At 41.8% G+C, this 6,862-nt stretch overlaps 1 non-coding gene across 1 annotated transcript; it reads left to right on the top strand.

The window, feature by feature from the left end:
* The first annotated feature begins 1,237 nt into the window (after positions 1-1,237).
* LOC130727079 (small nucleolar RNA R71) lies at positions 1,238-1,344 on the top strand. Its single transcript, XR_009015119.1, has one exon. It is a non-coding gene; the product is annotated as a small nucleolar RNA R71 (small nucleolar RNA).
* The last annotated feature ends 5,518 nt before the right edge of the window (positions 1,345-6,862 follow it).

The raw sequence follows: 6,862 nt of genomic DNA, 5'->3' as shown, positions 1-6,862 counted from the left end.
CATCCAATTGATGCTCGCTCCAAGATCACACAAAGCTTCCACATCCGCCATGCCTTCAATTTCCACTGGAATAGTGAAACTTCCGGGATCTCTTCTTTTCTTCGGCATTTTCCGCTGCAAAATGGCACTACATTCCTCTGTCATCAACACTATCTCATCTACTCCCTTCAACCTTCTTCTCTTATGCAGAATATCCTTCATAAACTTGGCATATATAGGCATTTGTTCCAAAGCATCGGCAAAAGGAATACTAATGTGGAGCTTTTTGAAAACATCATCAAATTTTGAAAACTTTTTATCTAAGCTCTTCTTAGCCAATGCTTTAGGAAACGGAACCTTGCCAGTTTCAGGAGTAAGGTCAATTATCTCTCTCGCCTTGATAGGCACAACTACTTCTCCCTCAACTATCTCCTCTCTCTTTTCTCCCTCTGTTTTTTTTCTTCAATTCATTCATCACTCTCCCACTTCTAGTGGTCACAACAGAGACATTTTCTTGCTTAGGATTGGGGATAGTGTCGGAAGGAAACTTACCTTGAGGTCTATCGGTTATTTGCTTGGCCAGCTGGCCAAATTGATTCTCAAGATTCTTGATAGCCGCCTCTTGGTTCTTGTAATTGTTCTCCGTTCGGTTGATGAATGTTTCCACCAACACCTCTAACCTTTTCTTGCTACCACCACCTTCAACTTCTCCTCACTCTTGAGGTTGTCTTGAGCTTTGGCCTTGGAAACCTTGGCTAGGAAATTGTCTTTGAAAGCCACTTCCTTGCCCATTATTCCCTTGCCTCTAAGAGAAATTAGGGTGGTTCCTCCATCCTGGATTATAAGTGTTTGAAAATGGGTCATTCCGAGCTTGACCCATGGCCTTCACTTCCTCCTCTGGTCTAGTCTCGGTGTATTCTTCACTGTCATGTGGCCCTCCACAAGTCACACACTCCACTTTGGCAACTCGACCACCAATCACCTTGGTCGTCTGCATTTGATTTTGAATTTCATTCATTTGCTTGGAGAGTTGCTTGTTGGAGGCCATTAGTTGATCATACGCTTCAACCTCAAGGACTCCTCTTCGGGCTTGGCGCTCATTACTAGAGTTCATGGCTCTTATAGCCATTTTTCAATCAAATCGTACCCAAATTGTGGAAGTAGGGCATCGAACTCTCCATTTGAGGCTGCATCCAAGCCAAACCTCGAAGAATATTGGAGACCATCATAGAACTTTGCCACTTGTTCAGCTTGGGTGAGGTTGTGTTGAGGACACCTCCTCAAGAGCTTTTTGAACCTCTCCCAAGCTTCATAGAGATTTTCATCGGTGGATTGAGCAAACGTCATGATGTCATTCTTAAGCTTTCTCAAGAGGGCTCTTGGAACAAATCTTGTGGTGAATTTCTCGGCTAGATCCTCCCAAGATGTAATGCTACCTTGGGGTTGTGTATTCAACCACTCTTCAGCAGTGTACCTCAAAGAAAAAGGAAACAAACTCAAGCGGATGGTGTCCGCTGAAACATTTTAAACCCTATAGGTGTTGCAATTGCAGATGAACCGCTCCATGTGTGCATGAGGATCTTCAAGAGCACCTCCACCATACTGATTTTGGCTCACCAAGTTGATGAATGCCGGCCTCAGCTCAAAGTTTCCCGTGCCATCGGGGGAAACTATGCTGCCCGGATAATCGTAGCTCATGGCAGCCGAGGTGAGGTCTCCAAGAGAACGATTGGCATTATCTGCTTCTTGCTCTTGAAGTCTTTGAGCAATAGCTACATTCACTCTTTCTTCAATGTGGGCTTGCAACTCCTCCTCCGTCATATGGACAGCCATGGCGGCTATCTCAGCAGCTCTTTGCTGAGCTCGACGACGATGGAGAGTACGCTCTGGTTCCGGATCAAACACCAATGGATCCGTGCCAAGTCTACCTTGCATAAACTGAAATCACAAAATCAGAGAAAAGGTTAGTAACACCTATTCAATGCAATGCTTAGTAAAACAAACAAACAAACTTTTCAACTTAAACTGAAAACCACAAACAATCCCCAGCAACGGCGCCAAAAACTTGTTGGTAAATCTGCAAGTGTACAAAAACTTCCGGGTTTTAAAATATCGAACCACAAGGATTTTGAGTGAGAATTGTGGATTTAAGCCTAAAGTTTGCAAGTTTTGAAAACAGTAAAATTCTGAAATTGATTTTGATTGTTGATGACAAAGGATTTGCAAAAGAGCAATATTGAAAATGTTGAAATTAACAATTGATGGAAAAATGCCTTGGGTTGTTGATCATCTAATCCACTTTAGTCTACCTATCCTATGCATGTAAAACCTTGATTTATCCCTTGTTGCTTTAGCCTATGTACTTACTAATTGATTCCTCACAAAAGTAATTCTCTCAAATTGAAAGTTAAGCCCAATTCCTTGTGTACTTAATCATTCATAAGAGGTTTTTAAGCATACATATTCAGGCCAACAAAACCCTACCCTCACTCTATTCCTAGAAGCAAGCATAGAAGGATCTCTTCCAATTCATGTCCCTAAATCATAACAAACTTCTATTTGATTATAATCTAGCCTATAGCAAGGGTGCACCAAAGCTAAACATGCAAAATGGAATTGAAATACAAGGTAAATCAAGAACTCATGCATAGAGATAGGATTTAGCAAACTAAAACTTCATAGAATCTCTTAACCCAAAGCAAAAAGGGAACTAGCCACTCATGGCTAGTGAATTCATAAAGAAAATGTAAATAAAACCTGAGAAAAATACAAGTTGGAAGCCTTCCTACAGCCCCAAGGTTCTCCTCAGCTCTCGAACTTGATCTAAAATGAGTAAAATGACTAAGTGTCCTGAAGAAATTGGCCTAAGCCTTATTTATACACAAAATAAACGAGTCTGGGCGCTCAGGCGCCAATTCAGAGCGCCTGAGCGCCAATTCCAGGGTAAAAACATGCCTCTGGAAGGCAATTGACGCCAATTCCCAGCGCCTGAGCGCCAATTCCAAAAGCCTCATAAAAAATAACTAGTGCCTAGGCGCCAATTCCCAGTGCCTAGGCGCTCAAGCTCGCTTGGTGTAAGACCCAAGTTTTTAAGCTTATGCTAAGTGAATAAACTTCTTATTCACGATTAGGGTTGATGTAATGTGAAGGGAAACCTGAACGAAAGTTTATTAAATGAAATATATTTATGAAGGAGAAAGTTCAGGAAAAGTTCAAGGATTGCATTATGATCGATAAAAGTTATAGCACGATCGTTACACGCTTAAACCTAGGTCAGAAACCCTAGTATATAGCTAATTTTCACTTTTAGGCACGATGGCAGTTAATTCCAAAAATCTTCAGAGAAATGTTAGAACTTCTCTTTTTCCATATATCACGATCGTCTCAAGGCGAAACTCTAGGATCTACGAACGTCCGATTCCAATCATCGGAAGTTTGCCGAAACCGAATCCCTGGTATTTCAAAACCCTAGAATCACCCGACTATGGGGACTTTATCTATTCAGAGCTTCAAATGGATATTCTACACGCGTACACCCATTTCTCTTGATGATTTCAATCTTTCTTCAGAAGGAAGTTTTCCATTCCGACATTCGAGGCAAAAAGCAACTTATCGGGTAAAATAGTTTTACACCGACTTTGCACCGACTTTGCATTAGTTGCCAAAAATACAAGGAGACATCTTCTTAGCTTGGGAATTCCTTTACCAAAACCTATCTTAGAATTCATGGAGAATGATGCCGGAAAAATCAGATTCGCGAAACTTTCATTTTCCCGCGAATTTCCACCTTCTATATATAGCAAAGAAAGGAAGAAAAATTCAAATTCTCCTCCATTTTCTCTCTTCAAACCCGCGGCCAAGAACAAGGAAGAAGGAAGAAGAGCTTTTGTTCAAACCTTTCTTGATCGTCGATCAATCAGTTGCTACTTCAAGGTTTCGAGGTATAGTCGCTAATCCTTACCTCCGATCGCTTTTTCCATAGCTTTTCTGTAGAGTTTTCTGAGCGGATAGTTTATGGGTTTTTGCAAAACTATCCTGAATCTTTCATTTCTGATTCCAAACCTCTTCTATGTATGCCCAAGATCACTTCTGCCGGATTAGATTTTCCGTTATGTCGCCGGAATTCCGCCGGAATCAATTTGAACCTAAAATACCCATTTTATGTAGTTTTTGAGTAAAATTCCAACCTTTAGGCTGAAAACTATCGCCTTAGCTTAGTGCTAGTAGGATTAGTTGTCATAAACGTCGTTGGTGACGTCCCTGCAAAATTTTATTTTTGGGATTTCAGTTTTGAAAATCCTAAGTTAAAAATCATGACCAAAATACCCCTGCGACAGTTTTTGATCCGATAATTTTTCCGAGTTCAGAATACCCTTAGTTACGGCTTATGAAAGCATAGGAACCAAGTTTGATCGAAGAAAAATCGAGCCCCATAATTAGCCAAAGTGGCCGAGCCCTATTAAGGGGGAGGAAGAAATTTCCTTTTTCCGAAAACTTGTCTTTCGCGCTAGATTATCGTACCTTAGAGTATAGATTACTTCGAGTAACCTTAGTACGTATCGATAACTTAGTTTTCGATAGATTCTGATAGTATTTCTGTGATTTTGTTTTAAAGGAACTTTTGAGGAATTTCCCGAGGAGCAACACTTTGAGAGCGAGGAAGCACTAGTTGATCATTCTGGAGAACTTTCAGGTGAGGGCTTCTCACTGAATCTCTAGTTAATGCTTAGGGTCGATATTTCGACATTGTTTACTGTTTATGCACTGAGATTGTGTGTGATTGAAAATGTTTTCTGAGGCTTCGGCTGACAATGTAGATGATTCATCTACTGAATGTTTTTGAAGATTGACTTAAATGCTATGTGCTATGTGGGTAATCTAGGATGTGTGGTGCATGCTGTATATGCTAAGTGCTAAGTGTTTATGATGCGATTTATTGATATATGACATGTTGTTGATTGTGATGATTTAAATATGCTCTGTACTGGAATCTGAGATTCTGAATGGTGAGAATAGCGGGCAGGTCATGCCGATTTTATTTTGAGAGTTTTGAGAAAGTTTGATAGGACGAACGAGGTTCGGGCCTTGTATAGGGTTTATGGATCGAGACATTCTCTGGAGTCATTTGGGGATTCGAAGATCCCGAGAACTTATAGGAATTGCGATAAGACTAAAAAGGATATTATTTTGAAAAGAAAATTCATAAGACATTAAACAACCTCTAAATCTTTAAGTAAGGGTAATAATCTCGAAAGGAGGCTTTGGATGAAAATCATAGTATGGAAAACGAGAAGTGTCGTCGGATCGAAGTGTTGAGTCTGTTGTTGTTGTGCTGTTGGAGCAGCGTTGGTTGTTGTGCTGTTGGAGCAGCGATGTTGTTGGGCTATCCTGGGGATAAGTCCGGGGAACCGTTAGTTCCCGAGTATGTGATACTCTTGTGCTGTTGGAGCAGCGGTGTGTGTTGTGAATGTGTCTTTTGTCGCAGAATCGACTTTGCCTTAGGGTAAGATTTTAGAGACTTCAATTTACCTAGAACACGTGGCGACGTGTCGAGTGAGGACGGAGACGTCGTTTGACTAATCATTCTGCATTCATGCAACATTAATGGGGTATTAACACAGGACGTACTCTGGACCTCGTCGGATTCCAAAATGGTCATAAGACCCGGATTTCCGTGATAGAGCGTCTGTAGACGTCTCTTGTAGCAGACCGAAATGGCAGACCTACGGGTTACGGCTGATCTGGCTACCTTGGTTTGGTGTAAGAGACACGCGGGCGGAAATGGTCCCACCGTTGCTGGTGCTAGGATTGATCCGTTGATGTCCATCCCAGAGGCACGCGAGCGGAAATGGTCCCACCGTTGCTGGTGCTAGGATTGACTCGTTGTTGTCCATACCTTTGCTTGGTGTAAGAGGCACGCGGGCAGAAATGGTCCCACCGTTGCTGGTGCTAGGATTGATCCGTTTTGATGCCCATCCGTTTCCGGATTGCATATTGGTTGACTGGGTTAACCTGCATACATATCACGCAACATGCATACTGACTTAGTTGATGAGTGTGGTTGCTATTTGATAAACTTACTTGGAACATGCTAAATGTTATTATTGTCATTATGATTTGGTGGAACATGCAACCCTAGGAATGATATCTCTAATTATAAGCCTAAGTGGCTATATATTATTTGTACCTATTGGGTTTATTATCTACATAGTTCTTTAGAGTTGACCCTCGCGTCTTCTGTGTGTGTTTTGGCGGACAACGCCTTTTGTCAGATGAGTATTGCGGACTGGTTCACCATGGTTTACCCTTCGGGGGAAACTAGGTTGGGATGCTGGAACAGGAGCGCGTCGCGGTAGCGAGAGGATGACGGATGGTGTACATAGACTAGGTCGTTCTGGATTTCGAATTCGGACGACGATCATGCTAGCATGTAGGTTTTGGTGCTGGTGTGAGCTCCTCAAGATGGGATTAGTGTAGGAGTAGAGTCTTAGCTCTGAACATCATTTGTTTCTTTTGGGACAGGGTAGCTTCCCACCTATAGCTTTTGTGTGGTTTCTTAACAGGAATCACAGAGAGTTGGTTGGACTTAGGAGGTCTTGCTTCAGGCCGATGGGCCAGCTGATTTTCAGTTTTGAGGGATGGTGTTGCGGACACTTCACCTTTATTTTCAGTCTGTACATATTGCCTACGGGCGTTGCACCTTTCTTTCCGTCACTGGAGGTTACTCGTGACGAGGTTGCTACCACAGCGGGGGGGGGCTGTTTATATATTGTATATTATTTCTATTGCTTTTCGCTTTTGGGTTTTATTTAATTCAGTCTTGTCTTAGTTATTATCAAAAAAAAATATTCACGTTTTTCCGCATTAAGTTTACTTTTGGTTA

This window comes from Lotus japonicus, chromosome 6 (assembly GCF_012489685.1).
Source record: "Lotus japonicus ecotype B-129 chromosome 6, LjGifu_v1.2".
Classification (NCBI taxonomy): domain Eukaryota; kingdom Viridiplantae; phylum Streptophyta; class Magnoliopsida; order Fabales; family Fabaceae; genus Lotus; species Lotus japonicus.
Note: the sequence above shows the minus strand (reverse complement) of the source record. Positions and strands in the feature narration are given on the sequence as shown.